The sequence below is a fragment of the Perca fluviatilis genome, chromosome 24 (genome assembly GCF_010015445.1).
Source record: "Perca fluviatilis chromosome 24, GENO_Pfluv_1.0, whole genome shotgun sequence".
Classification (NCBI taxonomy): Eukaryota; Metazoa; Chordata; class Actinopteri; order Perciformes; family Percidae; genus Perca; species Perca fluviatilis.
In genome coordinates, this window is record NC_053135.1 from 13,959,312 (window position 1) to 13,979,304 (window position 19,993).

At 42.3% G+C, this 19,993-nt stretch overlaps 1 protein-coding gene across 1 annotated transcript in view; it reads right to left on the bottom strand.

Annotated features, from left to right (window-relative positions):
* Positions 1–19,993, bottom strand: part of hecw2b (HECT, C2 and WW domain containing E3 ubiquitin protein ligase 2b) — a 210,992-nt gene that overhangs the window by 161,880 nt on the left and 29,119 nt on the right. The window lies entirely within an intron of this gene.

Consider the following 19,993-nt stretch of genomic DNA (forward strand, 5'->3'; position numbering starts at 1 on the left):
GTTGATTTTCTGTTGTTATTGTTATTAAATTAATTCATATTATTATTATTATTATTATTATTATTATTATTATTATTATTATTATTATTATTATTATTATCATCATAGGAGGTCCCTCTCAACAGCCAAGCCATCAGTGGCCGAGAATAGGTAGGTAGGTCATTGCCTGTCATGTATAGAGCAAGTTTGACCCCAAAACACCAAAAGACAAAACACATATTTATAACTGCTTTACTTTAACCAAGCAGTCTAGGAAATCAAAACAGGACTTGCCTTGGTGGCTACCTCAACCAAACTGCAAGCCAAGGCATATCCCTCTTGGAGGTAGCTGGCTGATCACCGACAACCAACATGTGCCAAAAATATAGCTGATATTTACTGTTCAGGTCTAGATGACATCCTGGCAATGCAACAGCCCCAGGTTCACCATCAGGTAAGTTGCTGGCGTGTGCCCCAGTACCAACTATGACTGTACTCTCTCAAGGGCTGCACTGCCAATGATGGCTGCCATATAGGCTGACACCTCTTGTTGTGTGTTTTGGCATTTGTCTGACAGCTACACTGTCATGGCGCAAAGTCCATCATCCATCGTCCATCCATAGTTAATAGCTTATCCTGCGTACAGGGTCGCGGGGGGCTGGAGCCAATCCCAACTTACATTGGGTGGAAGGCGGGGTACACCCTGGACAGGTCGCCAGTCCATCGCAGGGCCACACATAGACAAACAACCACTCACACTCACACCTAAGAACAATTTAGAGACACCAATTAACCTAGCCTGCATGTCTTTGGATGGTGGGAGGAAGCCGGAGCACCCGGAGAGAACCCAAGCAGACACGGGGAGAACATGCAAACTCCACATAGAAAGGCCACCGCGCCGCGGTGATACAGTGGTTGGATTATACATTTTTGCTATAACAAACACTTCAGGGCTATTAGGTGGCCTAGTAGCTCACTTTGTACAACAGGTTGTAGCCCTGATGAAACAACTTCAAATTTGGTCGTGGGGCTCTTGAGCGTTTGCGTGTTAAATGTTGAATTACTGACAACTTGCATTTATCTAAGCTCAATGTTGTAGTAGCATTGTGACATTTCAGAGATTTTGACAACCATTGATACGATCTTGAGGTTAATAATGAACCCTAAACCAATGTGTATTGATGTGCTGTCTTCAAACATTTTGGGTTGCTGCTTAAAATCACATTTATTTCAGGTCTATATCCACTTTATTAATTTTGGATCACCACACTCCTGGTGAAGCACTTGTCCTACAACTGGGTCAAATTTGATAGGATCTACTTGCATGGAGCAGCAACTATGAATAACAATCCAAACTTTAAATACAATGCCATGCTTGCTGGATGTTTGATGTTGACTAAATAGGTCACACTGTCATGTCTGTATTCTACATCAGTATGAAATACCACAAGCGCTCTTAGCGCTCTTTTGGAAGGTGCATGGTCTCGTTGGATTTTGGATATTTAACACCAACAAACAAAATATCAGTGTTTAATAATGTTAACAATGTTTTATAGGGTATTGGTAACCACACCTCACAACAAAATGTCAGTATACTACATCAATATGATTTTGGCCTGTGATGTTTGGAAGATGTTACCTAACCCTAACACCAAAACCTAAAACCAAGAAAATATCAACATCTAATGACGTAATTTAATGTGGTGTAGACATTACCATTATGACGTTTAGTGGACATTAAGTTTTGGTTCCCTTACTTCATGACTAAATGTTGGTATTCTACTTCAATATGACGTTGATACGAGACGCTTGGAAGACGTTGGATTTTAGTAACTTAACACCATGACTTAAAACCAACAAAATGTCAACTTAACGTTGTGTGGACGTTACCATTATGATGTTAAGTAGACGTTGGGTTTTGGTCCCCGTATTTCATGACTAAATGTTGGTATTCTACGTCAATATGACGTTGGCACGAGACGTTTGAAACACGTTAAATTGTGGTTGCTTAACACCACAACTTAAAACCAACAAGATATCAACCTCTGATGACGTTGTAACGTAACGTTGTGTAGACATTTCCAATATGACGTTTAGCAAACGTTGGGTTTTGGTTCCCATATCTCATAACTAAATGTTGGTATTCTACATCAATTTGACATTGGCACAAGACGTTTGAAACACGTTAAATTGTGGTTGCTTAACACCATGACTTAAAACCAAACAAAATATCAACATCTGATGACGTAACGTAACGTTGTGTAGACGTTACCAATATGACGTTTAGCAGACGTTGGGTTTTGGTTCCCATATCTCATAAGTAAATGTTGGTATTCTACGTCAATATGACGTTGGCATGAGACATTTGAAAGACGTTAAATTGTGGTTGCTTAACACCACAACTTAAAACCAACAAGATATCAACATCTGATGACGTAACGTAACGTTGTGTAGACGTTTCCAATATGACGTTTAGCAAATGGGTTTTGGTTCCCATATCTCATGACAAAATTTTGGTATTCTACGTCAATATGACATTGGCACAAGATGTTTGGAAGACGTTGGATTGTGGTTGCTTAACATCATGACTTAAAACAAACAAAATATCAACATCTAACGACGTTGTAATTTAACGTTGTGTAGACGTTATCATTATGACGTTTTACAGACGTTGGGTTTTGGTTCCCGTACCTCATGACCAACTGTGGGTATTCTACGTCAATATGACGTTGGCACAAGACATTTGGAAGACGTTGGATTGTGGTTACTTAACACCACGACCTAAAACCAACAAAAAATCTACGTCAGTTGACGTCAATACTCTACATCAAGTTGACGTTGGCATTTAAACGTTGAATTGATGTTGGAATTTGGTTGTCCGACGTCACAACCTATATCCAACCAAATATCAATGTCTATTGACATTGGTGGACAGCTGGGTTGGTTTGGGAGTCAAATTCATTGACATGGTACGTACTTTGTATGCGAATCGCACGGCCATAGTCTCAACCAATGGCCTGCATTCCCAGCCATTCCCCATCACGCGGGGCTCGAGACAGGGATGCCCGCTATCTCCCATGCTATTTGCGATCTCTCTTGAACCCCTCTCGAAGCCCAGGCCATAATGCAAAATAAAATATGTAATGTCCAGACTAAATCCAATAACAACTCAATATCATTATTTGCAGATGATATTTTACTGTACATATCTGACCTTGAGGACTCTGTTCCAAATATCCTTAAGATCTTTAACGAATTTGGCTCAGTCTCCGGCTATAAAATCAATTGGAATAAATCTAATCTGCTCCTGTTGAACAACAAACAGGTGACATCAGCTATTAGTGATACAATACCAACCCAAAGCAAAATTACATATTTGGGCATCACCATCCATTGTTGTCCAGGACAACTATGAAACTATACTAAGTAGTGTTCAAAGGGATCTGACTAATTGGTCTGCGCTGCCGGCATCGCTACAGTCCAGGATGGCTGTTGTTAAAATGAACATAGTTCCTCGTGTGAACTTCTTAAGTACAATGATCCCCTTACCCCCACCAATAAATTTCTGGAAGAAACTGGATGCCGTAATCCGGCAGTATATTTGGAATAGTAAACAACCTAGGCTAAAATACTCTACCTTGCAACGTACCACGAACATGGGAGGCCTGGCCCTCCCCAACATTAAAGTGTTCCATAGAGCCGTTCAGCTACGGGCCCTCAGAGTGTGGATAAACCCCTCATCTACAGTTCCATGGAGAGAAATAGAGCAAAACCTTACTGGAAGTCTAAGACTGCAAGACCTTGCCTTTGCAGGTGTGTGTCCAAAAAAGTGTATGCTAACCTATGGCCCTATTATCACCAACAGATTGACCAACTTTAAACAGGTGGAGGAGCAACTTCGCTACACCAATAAGTTGCATTTGAGCACCCCAATTTGGCACAACATGCACTTAATGGGCCCTATTGTAATGATCTGAAACGCAAGTATGAAACACAAAACGCAAGTAGCTTTGTGGGCGGATCTCGAGCGCTGTTGCTATTATACCGGCGGGATAAATGACTCTTGCGCCCGACGCAAATCTAAAATGGGTTGGTCTGAAGTAGCTAGGTGTGGTTTGGGCATAACGTGCAATAAACCAATCAGAGCGTCATCTCACATTCCCTTTAAGAGCAGGCGCGCTTGTTCCATGGCGGATTTCTATAATGACGGCGGATTTGCCTGGCGCACGGCAGTGGGAGCTGCCGATGCGAGATGCAGCAAAGTAATAAATGCCCGTCTTGGCCAGATGGCGATGTTGCTGCGGCCCCTCGGGCGCATCTCCTCAAGTCTGGAGAGGATTGCTGCAGCCATGGAGCGTGGGCCTCCAAACGCACCACCTGCACCTGTTGTGCCCCTTCCTCTTCCCCCCACTCCATCTCCGTCCACCTGCTCCATCAGGAGCACATCGCGCATTACTCCCGGACCAGATCCCGCTGTAGTTCAACATCACGTCTCCTTAAGTCCTCTAATATTTCCTTATTTATGTCATCAACACATCCATGATTCATGGAAATGTTGTGTAAATCACAACAAGCCACAAAGAATGCTGCAACTTCTTGAGGATTGTACTGTAAAGTGCCTCCTGACGCGCTACTGACTTTAGACTAGCGCCACTGACTTTAGACCAGGTTTTTCCTGGATTCACTGATTGTGTCTGGAGAAGGCACGTGGATCAACCTACTAAATCCTACAGTGCCTGCAGAACTGTCTTGTGGAGATTCTTCAGATGCACTTTTCAACACACCAGTTCACCTACTTATATTTAGCCCTGGTAAATCTAAGGCATTTTAACCGGCTAGTTTCTACATAAAGTATGTGTAGGAAACAAAAATGTAATGCAATTTAACTGAAAGTACTTTGGTTTAAAGCCCATTTTGCAGGGTTTATTTTCTAACAAATTTGCACAATTTGCTTGTTGGTAATAAACATTTAAACTGTTACCCAACAACATCAAATATAATGGATATCACAAAACTGAATAAAATATGAAAAAGTAGTACTATTTTACAGCGGTTTGCTGTGGGGAGACGACAGATGAAAGCCCCGTCTTGGTTCACTGTCTATGGTCACTGTCTGTGCCACTGGTCTTGCAAAATATGGCTTTTGGTCTCGACCGAGTCCATGTGTCTTTATTATGTGTATAATAATATTGAAGGGAAAGTGAAACACAGCTTTTCACAAGTTTAGACAGCTAGCTACACCGTTTGCTAACGTTAGCGCAACAGCGTTAGCCTAGACGGCTAGGTAAATATTAAGACTGCCTTCGAAGTTTCCAATATCTGCGTCCACGTTGTCAACATAAGACATGTGGCGTTAGTGCTCCTTTTGTACCATAATTTTATTGAATGAAATATTAAGCTTCACTCCTACGAGATAGGTGTTTTTTTGTTACGTTACACACAAAGCTAACTGGCTATAGTTAGCCTGTACGTATGCTAGCGGAATTAGCTAACGTTGCCTAGCCAGCCAGCAACTTCGGCAATCGGCAGTAGTTTTGGCGAGCTAACCATGACAGTATGTGGTGTCGTGTGTGGTGAATGGTTGTAAGTGAGGAAGTGAATGAGTGAGGGAGGGGTTTTTGAATGGAACACAAGGACGAATCGGACACATGAGGGAGAGAAGGGAGAGAGAATCGCAAATTGAGAGGAGTAAAAGAAAAGACGGAGAAACATCGAGAGACAAGAGAGTGGCGAGGCTACGTCACTTGTTTGGCAGCAGTTTGTGAGGGACGGGGAGTGCTGTTCATAGGACGACTGCCTGTTTCGTGCTGAGGAGGACTTTGCTGCCACTGGTGGCTGGTTTTTCGTTCTCGTGTTGGAGCTGTGTTTCTTGGACTGGTCGCTGACTGTATGTTTGATTTCTGTGTGCTTGTTTCACCAAAGATAACGTTCTGATGGACGCAACGCAAGCGAGCTACTATCAGGCCTTCCACTTGTTTGTTTTTTCTCCCTCTGTGTGTGTGTGTGTGTGTGTGTGTGTGTGTGTGTGTGTGTGTGTGTGTGTGTGTGTGTGTGTGTGTGTGTGTGTGTGTGTGAGTGTGTGTGTGTGTGTGGTACCACCCCGTAGTTTAGTAGGGTTTAAAGGGGTGATAGAATGATTATATAGGGTATTTCACACTGTTCCTTATGGTCTCCTAATGGGGTATGTAACATTGGTTGGGCTGAAAATGGCCTGGTTGATATTTTATTGGCCCTTATGCATCCCTGTGTGTTGGCCCTATTTGTAACAAGAGCTTTTCTTCCAAATATGGTATGCTCATGAATATTTAGATGAGCTGCGCGCTGATTGGTTGAGCAAATTGCCATACGCACACATTAGAGACGCGCGCTGATTGGTTGAGCGAATCCCCAACACACACACATTAGAGACGCGACAGAATCTTATATTTCAGACACTGCAATGTTTCGTTACCAAATTCACTTCTGAGACTTTTTTTATGCGAGAAATCAGCTATATAAAGCTCAAATATGGGCCGTTTTACGAAAATTGATGACTAGTTGCAAATTTGGTAAGACGTGTCGGACTTTACGAGCTCCACACAGTCTGACGAGAAAGCGGCAGCCTGCTGGGCTCCATACCCAGGGCAAAGTCACCCTTTGTGGATACTGTACTACCGGGGCTCCGCGGCCGGCTGCCGGCATAACTATAATATATTTACGGTTTGAATATCGTCACGCCACTTATATTACATCTACCCCAATGTCTTGTAAAGCTAACCGTTGTGTCCAATTTGATTTTAAGGCATTTTTATGAACGCGAAGCGTCTTGTTAGGACGAGCAGCTAGCTAGCTATATGTCCCATTCAAAACAATGGGAAACGATTGCAGCTAGCTAGCTACACTTTCGGCATAAGTATAGTCTATTTACAGTTTGAATTTTGTCACGCCACTTATACATCATCTACCCCAATGTCTTATAAAGCTAACCGTTGTGTCCGATTTGATTTTAAGGCATTTTTATGAACGCGAGGCGTCTTATTAGGAGGAGCAGCAAGCTAGCTATGTGTCCCATTGAAGACAATGGGAAATGATTGCGGCTAGCTAGCTACACTTTCGGCATAACTATAGTATATTTACAGTTTGAATTTTGTCACGGCATGAATATTACAGGTTCCCTAATGTCTTACAAAGCTTAGCTAACACTTGTCCGATTTCGGATTTCAATTGAATGCATTTTTGTGAATGTCAGAGGTCTCGTTAGGAGGAGGCTAGCTAGCTCTCATTGATAGACTCCAGCTCACCGCGGGCTCCATCAATGAGACTCGCGGACAAAAGGCGTTTATTTCCCCGATTGTTTAAGTAACTCAACACAAAATATCCATTATAAGATTAACTGGAACCTGCGGGCTGCGGTAAGAGATTGCGGGCGTAACAAGCTCGCTGACCGCGCTCTCAGTCACTCACCGGCCGGCCGGTAGCAGGAAGAGGGGAGAGAGAACAGCGAGCTGCAGGCCCTGGCGCTCTGTCAGGACAGCAGCGTTTGGTAGTCCAGTCCAGAAAAGGGTAAGTTTGTGCGGGTATTGAGCACCGGGCGGCCGGCCGAGCTCAATCGAGCTCACAGCAGGCCGAGGTCTGTGACGGAGGACAGGCAGGGCGGCGATGTAGCAACCCAGGCAGCACCGGCCGCTGAACTCTGACACACAGTCGGACAAAATTTGCAATTAGCCATACATTTTCGTAAAACACCCCATATTTGAGCTTTACATAGTTGATTTCTCACATAAAAAAAGTTTCAGAAGTGAATTTTGTAATGGAATAGCAGAGATCTGCGTGACCTAGATTCAGAAGACTACCTGATCTCAGGTCAGTTGTGTAGCCTATGTAAATGTTGGGGCGTGAATGTTCTCTTAATACACCCATGGACGTGACAAAATTACAGGTCTTGGGAGGTTGACGTCAACTTCCAGCTTTGTTGAGATTTGCCTGTTTTCAGCGGCAGTTTCAAAATATGAGATTTTCATAGTAAAGGGGTGTCAATGGGATTTTGAGCTTCTATGTATGTCCTATTTACCCACCAAACTGTCGTTATTCAACTATGACAGGGTAAAATCGGTTTTACATCCTATCACCCCTTTAACTAAGTTAGCTAGACATTGAAAGTGCTGTGATTATGTGATTTGTGTTATAGGTGTTTTGTTATTCAATTTAACTGCAGAATATTATTTGTACTTTTAAGTTATCGTCCAGTAAAGAATACAGTTTTTTTTGTTAAAGAGTTGTCTGGGGTCAGTTATTTTAATACAGTACAATAGATTGCAGGGTAACATTAGTGTGGTATATACTAACCGGCAATTTCCACTGGATGCGGAACGTCTGCGGAACGTCTCCGGAACGTCGACGGAGTCATTAGGTTTCCATTAAAGTCAATCTGTGTATTTCCACAGACTGCAGAACGTCTGCGTCCCGACTCCGTCCCAGTTCCGTCAGTCCGCAGCCCTCCGCAGCAGATACGCAGAGCTTCTATTTTTGACGGACGACGGAGAGCTCCGCAGCAATTCAGCACACGGCAGATAGTGCGGGACAGGAAGTCGAGCACAGAAACAAAATAAATATCCGGTTAATTTTCAAAATAAAATACATCGTGCTCACGGCGGATCATATTTCCTTGAACTACACCTTGAAAACACAGCTCAGATTCGTTTCCCCTCTACTCCTCTGGATGGAAACAAACTGTTGTTGGTTTTGTGGTTCTATTCTACCTGAATTCGCGAGAACTTGTGGGTCCTCGTGACTACAGCTGTCAGTTACAGCCGCAGCCGTTCTGCAACAAATCCAGACCCGGTGGGTATTGACGGACGGCGGAGCACGCAGCAGACACGCAGCGGAGCCGGTCCGCAGCTGTTACGCATCCAGTGGAAATCCCCGGTAACTAGGTCAATAAATCAATTAATTGCATGATAAATAAAAATGAGCGTGATAAATTTCCATTTGCATGCTTGTTTGTTTACCTCTGCCGCCACGGTATCAGAAATAGGGCAGACGCACAACAGGGTTTCCGCTATGCACACCGCGCACCGCCGCTCCTTCAGCTGTTTATGAAAAGTCAAAAAGTTGTAATTACACGACTCTGCAGAGCCGTCTGCTCTACTGAACTCAAGCGAACTGTCATCCGCTCTCTCTCCCCTAGGGTGAGCAACTGGAACAGTGACAGGACGTCATCACTCACCAAGTCACGGCAAGCAAATAAACAACAGCGCGAGTACTACTTGTCACTCAATCTTAGGCAAAGTGACTTAGACAACTTTAATGTCCCCGAGAGTAAAAAGGAGTATATTGCACAATATCATAAATAAATAAAATAAGAAATAAAAACTACTGCACATTTTCCTACTTCACATCTATTCCTTCAGTTATACCCCTCCCTACACCTTATTTAATTGGGTTATTGCCATAGGAATGAATGAGTTTTTTGCTCGTTTTGTTCTGACATTGGGGTATCTATGACCGGAAGGGAGCGGCTTGAACTCCACTGACAGTGGATGGGTTGTATCAATACAAACCTTATCTATGCACTGATGTCAGGCAGGCTTGCTGCTGCTTTTAGTCTGAGCCTGTGAGCTAACTAAATTTCCTTTGAATATAACGTGCATATAAATAGACAGAATAAATAAAAGTCCCCGGAAATAAATATAAGTAAAACATATGTATTTAGGCTATTGAACTATAATGACTAATGCCTATATATGTATTGCCTCATTTATGTATTTCATGTTCTATTTCATAGCCATATTTATTATGTAAAGGGGGCAAAAACGGACGATCAGTCGCTCAGGAAGTTATAGACTACAGTTTCCCTCAACAGCAGCCGGGACATTCTAACGCTTAACGTGAAAAAGCTTAACATGGTAAATTAATGTACCTAAACAATGATCAATCAGATATCAATCAGTTATCAGTCACATAACGTCCATAATAATTGGACTTTGGGTTAGATTTTTTTTACAGTCTTCAGTGGTTATGAGGAGCAATATGAGAGAGAAATTTGGTAATCATTGATCATTGTTTAGGTACATTAAACCACGTTAAGCTTTTTCACGTTAAGCGTTAGAATGTCCCGGCTGCAGTTGAGGGAAACTGTAGTCTATAACTTCCTGAGCGACATTTTCTACAATAAAGAACATATTTGTTTCTGGACATCAAGCTAGGCCATATGCTAGCTAGCTAGCTAGCTAGCTAGGTGCTTAAGTTAGGTTACTCACCCTCGTAGTTGTGGACATAACTTCATACGTCCAACTTCAAAGCTTTCTCCCGTTTCCTGATGAGTGCAGGTGAAAGTGCGTCGACCATTCTGTGCACATTGTTGACATATACTTATAATAAAGCTATAAACGGCGCGGGGATATATAAACTTGGTTACAGTCAGGCATAGTCAGGTTACAGTGCAGCCGCCCTCAACAGACATTCTAAAGTAAAGTGAATGCACCCTCAACGGGGTTGGGATCATTTCATTGGTCAACACTACAGCTGGCATTCTATTGGTTGTTGACTTTTGACAGGGTTATAACACAAAAAAATCCAAGCGCGCAGGAGAAAATCCGAGAGCAGAAACTTTGCAAGTGAGCAGAATCAGCCTGAGTGCGAGGAGAAGGTTCAAAGCTGAGAGCAGGAAATCTGTCCAAACAACAACATATCTGAGTCCAAGCAGAAAGTTTGAGCGCAAGCAGAGCAAATCCAAGCACGAGCAGTGACTATTTGAGTGTGTGAGCAAGAAATCTGAACGTAATATCAGTGAGAAATGCTCTCAAATTGAAATAATGCGCTCTTGACTTATGACAGTAATATAACTCCATATATCTCCTCTCCTCTTATCAGAGTCGGAGTGGGTGAGGAAGCCCCACGTCTAAAATCAAAGAACAATTCTTTTGTCTTGGACGTATTCAACTGCAACTGGGAGGCTTCACACCACTCAGGAAATTCCTGCAACACTGGACCATGTTCAGTTTCATCTCGCTCCAATAAACTAATCACAGCAGTATCATCTGCAAATTTAATTATAGGACGTCCTGGGTAACTACTGCGACAACAGTCAGTGTACAATATATAGAGCAGTGGTGACAAGACACTACCTTGTGGTGTCCCAATTGAGGTAAAGCGCACCCCAGATAATGTGTTTCCCACCCTTACTCTTTGTGGCCACCCACTCAGGAAATCCAAAATCCATTTAATTAATGTTGAGTTTAGCTGGAAATTGTCTCTAAGTCTCTTTGCTAAAATGTGTGGGTGGATTGTATTGAATGCTGATGAAAAGTCTGCAAATAAAACGCGAGCATGACAACATGACAAACCGTGACATGAAATCCGCACTCACGCGGGTCCCATGAAATATGACAGCTACAGTTTATTGGAAAATAGCATTGTGGACACTGAATTTGATGAATTTACGGTTTATCAGACCCCAGATGAGACAAGAATTAACATTAGTGAACGCTGCAGTGACGGTCCCTCTGCCTGCGACTCCCCGCTGCAGGACAACGCTGTATTACTCCTCGCTTTGCCCTCCCAAACCTTAAAGTGTATCACAGAGGCTTTCAGCTACGGGCCCTCAGAGTGTGGAGGACCCCTCATCTACAGTTCCATGGAGAGAAATAGAGAAAAACCTCATGGAAGTCTAAAGCTTGATTTATGGTTCTGCGGAGGCTCCATGCAGAGCTTTCGCCACTTGTGCGCTGGTGCAACATGGTATCATGACTCTGACGCCACTTTCCTAAAGCCAAATGGGGTGTTATCTGTACGCATTTTGAGCTTTCCACGTGTATATCTATGCTGTATACAGCGAATGTAAACATACACACCACGTGGCGTCTTATCGCGAGAACGTGAAAAAAAAAACATTGGGAAAGGCAAAAACATGACGATGACCAACGTCACACACTTACGCAAACAATAAACGGTTGGATGTAGGAAAGAAACATCGGGGAAGGCTTTAAAAAAAAAAAAAAAAAAAAGGTTGAACACACGTGGGATGCGAACCGGCTCTCCTGGGTGAAAGTCCTGTGTTCTACCCATCCGCGGACTTACGTAAGTAAGTAATGTAGGTCAATGGCAGCCGAACGGCATTGATAAACATGCTAAAAAGCAATTATGCATCTTGATAACACACAAAAAATGGCATACGAATTGGCGTGTCATACATATACCACTTTATGAGATCAGTCTGGCTGGTGTGTGCATCGAGCAGGCATGTGTGTGGTGTGTGTGAGGAGTGGGTGATAGAGCGAGGGATCAGTGAGAGAGTTACTGCGATCAGCTTTGGAGCGAGTAGCGACTCTAGAGTCATAGTGAGAGAAACAAAGGGCTAGATTTATCAAGCCGTTTGCGCCTGTTTCCAGGCGCTAATTGGTCGCAAAGACGGACGTAACCGATGCGGGCGCACTTGGGTAAAATCGCAGATTGTCTGCCACATGAGCGAGAAGAGACAAGTTGCGCTTCTATAACACCGTCGGAGGTGGTCGTGGGAAAGTGGGAGTTCCACCCAAAAAGGTGGGAGGATAAGCGCAGTGCACCTAATTATATATTCCGTGGTATTTACAAAGACTGTCAGTAAGAGCGCCCTCCTATTCGCGGGGGAAATTCTCCGCCTCTTTAAACCAGCCGCAATCGAGTTTCCTCTTAGACCTTTGTGCCGCTGGTGAAATGGCAACAGTAATTTGAGCAAGACGAAGACATAGGCGAGGCTGAAAATATTTTTAACAGAAGAATCACACTTTGTCAGTGAACACAACATCATTTAGCGTTACAGATCAAGCAGCCATGCAATATTAGAGTTACTGGAAGAAATCAAAGATGAAATTGAATCTCCCACTCAGCGTTCACATCCCATTCCAGCAGTTGTTAAACTCCTCACTACATTACAAATATTGGCATCAGGATCATTTCAAACAGTCATAGCATCAGCAGTGGGAATATCGCAGTCTGCACTCAGCCATATCATAGCACCAGTACCGCTTTGCTACAGCGCAATTTACGGTATAGTGGGCGGAGAAAGACGCTGATTGCCTGATGGGTGTCAGGGTTGATAAATACTACGCAAACTGTGGAAGCATAGCGTGCGCTATTACCGAACTCGCATAAACGGATGCAGCGCAAACTGCGCTAGTGTTAGTAAATCTAGCCCAAAGTGTCTCCACTGTGTTCTCTGACCATGGTGGGAAATCTTTAGCAGCAAGAGTTAACCCTCTCCTTGATTTCATGTTTATGGAGAAGGAGAACCAGGAAATGAGTCGAGGGAAATGCAACGCTACCAAGCCACGGCCAAACGACGTGCATCGCTGCGACGTATAGTTACATTTTTCGAGAGGTGCATGTCAGGATAAGGCAGCAGAGGGGATGCGGGGGTACGCCGTCGATTCGACGCAGAAGCATGAAAAGGCCTTAAAGGGATACTTCACCGATTTAGCATTCAGCTTTGTATCAGTAGAAACCCGATAGTATTTCTGAATGACCGTGCCTCCCTCCCTCATGTCCCCCTGAGACGAGAGATTTCTGCATTTGGGGCCTGGAAAAAATCTTCCGATGACGTAAAATGACGATTTTTGCGTCATCGGAAGATTTTTGGGCCAGATGTCAGTACCCGATCCGTTCCACCTGCACAATCCGTTCTGCGCATGTGCAAGATGACACGTATGCCATGACGTAGGCGCAGATGATAATGCTGCGTTCATGCCACCTCGAAATAACAGGCACCGCCCCACTGGTTACGTTGTTTCTGCAGCTAGATTCAGTCTAAAATAACGTTAAGTCAAACTTAATGGGAAAAGCAGGCTACAGCTAAATTAAGACATTACATTAATAACAATAAAGACAAGTATTGAGTGATTGTATTTTAAATGAGCACAAGTAAAGTAGAACTGACGTAACAGCTGTTATATATGTTAACTTTTATTTTCAAGTTTTATTTTGAGGGTCTTTTAAAGTTTACATGCTGTCTCAGCTAGCGGTTAGCCGAATTAGCTGTTAGCTAAACTAACGTTAGCTTAACTGTGGAGGCTAACGGCAGACCGCTGCAATCAGCTAGCGGTTAGCCAAATTAACCGTTAGCTAAACTAACGTTAGCTTCCCGGTGGAGGCTAACGGCAGACCGCTATAATCACCTAGCGGTCCGCCGGAATTAACCGTTAGCTAAACTAACGTTAGCTTCCGGGAGCGCGCTAACGGCAGACCGCTATAATCACCTAGCGGTCCGCCGAATTAGCTATTAGCTAACTAACGTTAGCTGGAGGCTAGCGTGTGAACATCTTGCGCATGCGCAGAACGGATCGTGCAGGTGGAAGCGGTGCTGTTATTCCAAGGTGGTGGTGGAATGAACGCAGCATTATCATCTGCGCCTACGTCATGGCATACGTGTCATCTTGAACATGCGCAGAACGGATTGTGCAGGTGGAACGGATCGGGTACTGACACCAGAGGCAAAGGACTACAGCCAGTAGTAGGATCTACTTCCGTATGTTTTCAACACGCCCACAGGGGGTTGGACTGCCGAGTCTGGCCGAGGTATTCCGAATGAAAACGACTGTCAGCCATCTTGAATCTTCGCTAAACAGGCTCTCGGTTTTCAGCAGAAAACATTTACAACAATTATCTGCATTCAAACTACCGGACGTGTGTACCACCGGGATACATCGGTACAGATCGGAGAATATGGAGGAAACGTTATTACAGACGGAATACTCGGCACACTTACGTTGAGCTTCGCACGGAGACCAGCGGTGTCGCTCAATGCCGCTAGCCGGCTAGGGGACATCCTCATCGGCTAGGTGGAAAGCTAACGCTAGCTGTCCACCTGTCTCAGCCATCCTGCTTGCAAGTGTCTGCTCATTAAACAACAAGCTGGACTACATCCTCCTTCAACGAAACTCGAACGTGAGTTCAGTGACTGCTGTGTTTTTGTTGTTGTGGAAACATGCCTGAACAACAGTGTACCGGAACCGGGACTATCCAGCTACCAGGCTGCTCTCGCCGGCCCGTGGAGGTGGACTGGTGTAGAAATAAAATCCAACTAGCTACTGCTAACTGCTGTGGGCTGTGTTAACACCGAGTGGCGCAGAAATGTGGTGATTTGTATCCATTTAACTGCTAACTGCTGGTGGAGTTTGTGACTGTTAAATGCCGACCATTCTACATTACACACTAATTCACGGCTGTGTTTATGCTCGGTGTTTACAGCCCACCAAGCGCTAATGCAAGTATGCGTTAGCTGAACTTTACGGAGCCTATAAAGTGTGTTTACTAAATGTAGCCTGTTTTTATATAATGTCGTTTTATATATGTTAAATGTGTAACACCACTTGAGTCAACGCGAAACGTTGTTTCCGTGTATATGGTTGAAATGACAATAAAACACGCTTGAGTTGAGTTGAATGCCTCTGTCGGTCTGTCCGGGTCTGTCAAGCGGTAGGCGTGGCTTGGGAGTGGACTCAAAGCAACGAAGCAGGTGCATTCTGGGATTTGGTGTTTTTCATCCATATAAGACCAAAACACATTTTCTGGCTTTTCTCGGCCTAGAAAGCACCAATTTCAATTTTTTTTCACATTTCTACTACATAAGTGACCCAATTTAAAGATATATTCAGCTTTCCAGCGGTGAAATATTCCTTTAAGACTGCAAGACCTTGCCTTTGCAGGTGTGTGTCCAAAATGTGTATGCTGGCCCATGGCCCTATTATCACCAACACACTGACCAACTTTAAACAGGTGGAGGAGCAACTACGCTACACCAATAAGTGGCATTTGAATACCCCAATATGGCACAATGCACACTTACTGTCTGTTAACAAACCCTTTGCTTGTAAGCAGTGGAGTGACAGAGGTATTTATACTTTTGACCAGCTATTCAATGAGAAAGGTATGTTGAGTTTTGAAGACCTGAGGGCTAGTTTTGAGGTCCCCAGGACATCCTTCTACTTTTATCTGTGCTATAAGTATTTAAACTTTGGTTTGTTGATTTTCCTGTGAGAGGATTAGTGTCCAAGATTTATGCTAAACTGATGCAAATATCCATAGAACTCCCAATAGTAAATAAATGGGAACGAGAGCTGTGCCCTGAGGGGAACACAATTAATTTAATGAAGTAATTTAATTAAGTAATTACATATTATTCAATCTAATTTAACAAATTACTTACATTACAATATTTTTTGCACTATGGCCACCTTACTTTACTTAAATACTTTTTATATAATGCCACTTTACATTCATTCAATACTTGTTGCACATTGTCTGTTGTTTGCCTGTTTGTTGGTTTGTTTTTATTGTGGAAAAACTTCTGCTGTAATAAGTGAATTTCCCCATTGTGGGATAAATATAGTATTATCTAATCTAATTAATTGGAAGACAGTTTGGGACATTTTACACTGTTCCAAGAACCCAAACCACCAGTATATCCACTTCAACATAATTTGTGTTCATCTGTTCTATGCATCACTTGACATTACCTGGCAAATATTGTGGAATTTGTTTTGTATGTCTGTATGATAAATGGTGCTAAAAAAAATAATAAACAATTGCTCCCAAAAAATTATTATATTATTGTATTAATATTAAATAACACTTGAAGCCCTATTAGTTGTTCAGCTTTACCTGTGTTATTCCTGATATCTTCTCCCTTTTTACCCTAGCCTCCAGTATTTATATGAACTGCTGCACTTGCTTTTTAAACTATGAATTAGATATAAAAAAGTTATGTTAATATTTCTAACTGTTATGTCAACTATTTTTATTTATTAATGCTTACATACAGATGTAGCACTGAAACCAACTACCTCATTTCAGTATGTAAATTTGTACCTATATACCTAAGATCACCTTGGTCCACTTCTGTGTAATGATACTAAAATGTGTTTACTGTGCAATGTCATTTATTAAATTGTTTTTCTTGGTCAGTTTATTTCAATTATGGTACGTATGCAGAACTAAGTTTAATATCAATGTACAATTAAATTACTTTACCTAACAACGTTAAATTAACGGCATTGTTTATCAGAATGTAGATTATTCATGAATAAAATTATATTTAATGTTGTCTTATACTTTTTGCATACATAACACACAATGTTACATGTGAAAATTATAAATTGTCCTTAACATTAAAAACCAAGGATCAGAAGAGTGATATCAAGGTTTTCTGACTTGTGTCATATGTACATATAAAATGTACTAACAAAGATTCACCAAATTAACTCCCATGAAGCATTTTTACAAGGTACGTGGCAAATTGCAAAATCAGGTAAGAGAAGTCACCTTACAGACACTTTATACTCATTTCGGTTCAATCTTACCATTTGTTTTAAATTATTTAACCTGATGACGACTTTATCAATGGCTCATTCTTTGACTAAATATAATGTTCTATAATCTATGTAACTATCAAAACTCAGCTTGAATATACTCATAGGATATAATCCTATAAGCGTAAAGATGTACATGGTAAAAACAGTACATATCTATTACAAGAGAAATGCACACAGGTCTAGTTGGCCAGTAAGAGCTTTATCCTAATCTAGACCCTGTTAATCCCAAACTTGAAGGTACTTTTTCCCATGTGTGAAACTGTGTACTGGGGTTGTTTCATCCTTAAATCTTTCTTACATCAGTAAGACTGAACTGTAAGTTGATTGAAGGTCTTTTAAAAACCGAGAAAGACACCAATGAGGTCTCCCTTCTCCAAGTGCAGTTGGATTCAATACATCAGGTTTTGTGTGGTCATTCAGTTGTCTAAAGTGTAGGCTGAACAGACAGTATGGACGTTATCTAAGGTATAACGATAAACTTACCGAACAAGGAGAACAGAAGTGGCCTTTACTGGTGTTGGCGACTGCATTCGAGTGAAGTGGAAGCCCGGCTGTCAGTCAGTAAACAACAAAGTGACGTCCTAACTGAAGCCCCGCCTTGACGAGATGTTTGACATTTTGCATTGCCAAATGAATAAAGAGACCAAAAACACGTGGTGACCAAGTAAATGTTAATGCAATAGACTGGGGGCGCTGTTTAGCTAGCACATTGAATTGCCAATTGAATAAAGATTGAAAAATGTATTGAAATTTTAAAAGATTTCACTCTAATGTTAAGTCAAAATAATGTAAACCAAATTGAGGATTGCATTTTCACTTTGCATACTGAATTGTCAATTGCAAAATAAATAAATATTCAAATTGCATGACAAAATTGGAAATTGAACTGACAATTGCAAAATACATTGCCATTTGAATAAAGAAACCAAAAAACCATGGTAATATGAAATGCAATTAATTGCGCTCTTTCAAATTTTTATGCAAAATAATTCAAACTGAATAGAGGATTGCATTGAAACTTTTCAAATTGAATTGACAATTGGCTTTATGCACGGAAGGCTCTTTAGAACTTCCGCATTAATGTAAGCCAGCTCATTCACTTCCGGTGGAATGTCAGCACAGCAACAGCACAGCAACAGCCACCAACTGCAGCATATTTAAAGGACATTTGTAGAAAACCACCAGGACAGGACAGTAAATATATATTATAGTAGCGAAGTATAGTTTAGTATAGTTATACAGTTATTTCTTAGCAGTAGGCCTAATACATAAGTGATGGAGAGATGAGAAAGTCGTTATAAATTTCCGCGTTGCGTGAAGGAACGACAGCTGAGCACTGCTGTGTCCCTCTGTGTTCATCGTCAGCAAAATTTAATTCGTCTTTGAGCTTCCATACTTTCCCCTCCGACCATCAACAACGTCAAAAATGGATTGTGAAGATCAGAAGAGAAAAGTTTGTTATCTCTCACCACACTTGAGTGTGCAGTAGACACTTTGTATCAGAGGACCGTCGCCGGTCGGGCGGCTGAAGGGGTAGAAGGAGGCTAAAGCGCGCGCCGTGTCCTGTCTTGTTTCCCTGGAATAACTTCTTTCTCGGAAAAGTAAGACTTGGGGTACAGGAGCCGGATCAGCGCCAGACCAGAGAGGATGGAGACCGACCAAGTTGCTGGCACTCTTTGTGCCAACGATCATGATTATTGTTCAAGCCCGGACCCTGCGTTTGTGGACTTGGTGGTCTCTGAGAATGAGAGTCTCCGGGATGAAGTTGCCCAGCTGAGGCAGCAGCTGGAGCAGCTGTCACTCACGCAACGTTTTTCGGGTTACAGCGATTTGGTGGCTCGGACACAGACATTCGTTTTTACACAAGGTATGTAAAGCTAGCTTTTTCGTAATTTAATAGGCTATACTATTGTAATACCTAACTATTCAGGGCTCGACATAGGCGTGATTCTGAAAAGCGATACCGCGCTACACCACACACACACACACACACACACACTCACACACACACCACACACACACACACACACACACACACACACACACACACACACACACACACACACGGCACATGTAACTGACTGGAAACCGTACCGATGATTATTTACAGCTGCTGACGCAGATGAACAAACGCTACACTCGTTACTGTAATTAGCCTACAATAAACCCTCCATGGTTAAAAAGTAGCCTATATACTTAATACCCACCTACCTGTTTTACAGGTGTAAACAGGCTTCTTTCTTTCTGCAAGCATTTTCCACCAATCAGGACACTGCATACTACAACAACGTTTCAGTAATCAAAGACTTTAACCATCACTCCTCAGTGAACTGTTCCCTAATCTGAGAACATTTTCTAGTTAAGTAGCCTATCTAGTTAAGTCTAGAAAAAATTCTAGACCTTGGAAAAATGTAGTTGATGCCCCTGGTCTAGCTTTACCGCTACATTTTTTATGTTTAGCCTTGTTATAGTGTTAGTGTGTTCAATTCAAAATGCATAATGCAGCCTACCATTTGTTTTCCTGTATGCACGTCCATTTGTCTAAGGTACAGGTTCACCTCTAACCATCTGTAGGCTTGTGAGCATGGTACAATAATAATAACTAGTAGATTTAATAAAAGCTTCCTATTTTCACTAGACCTGTTTTTTACAGATTTTCATCTTATGACCACCTGATGCGGTTTTGGCAG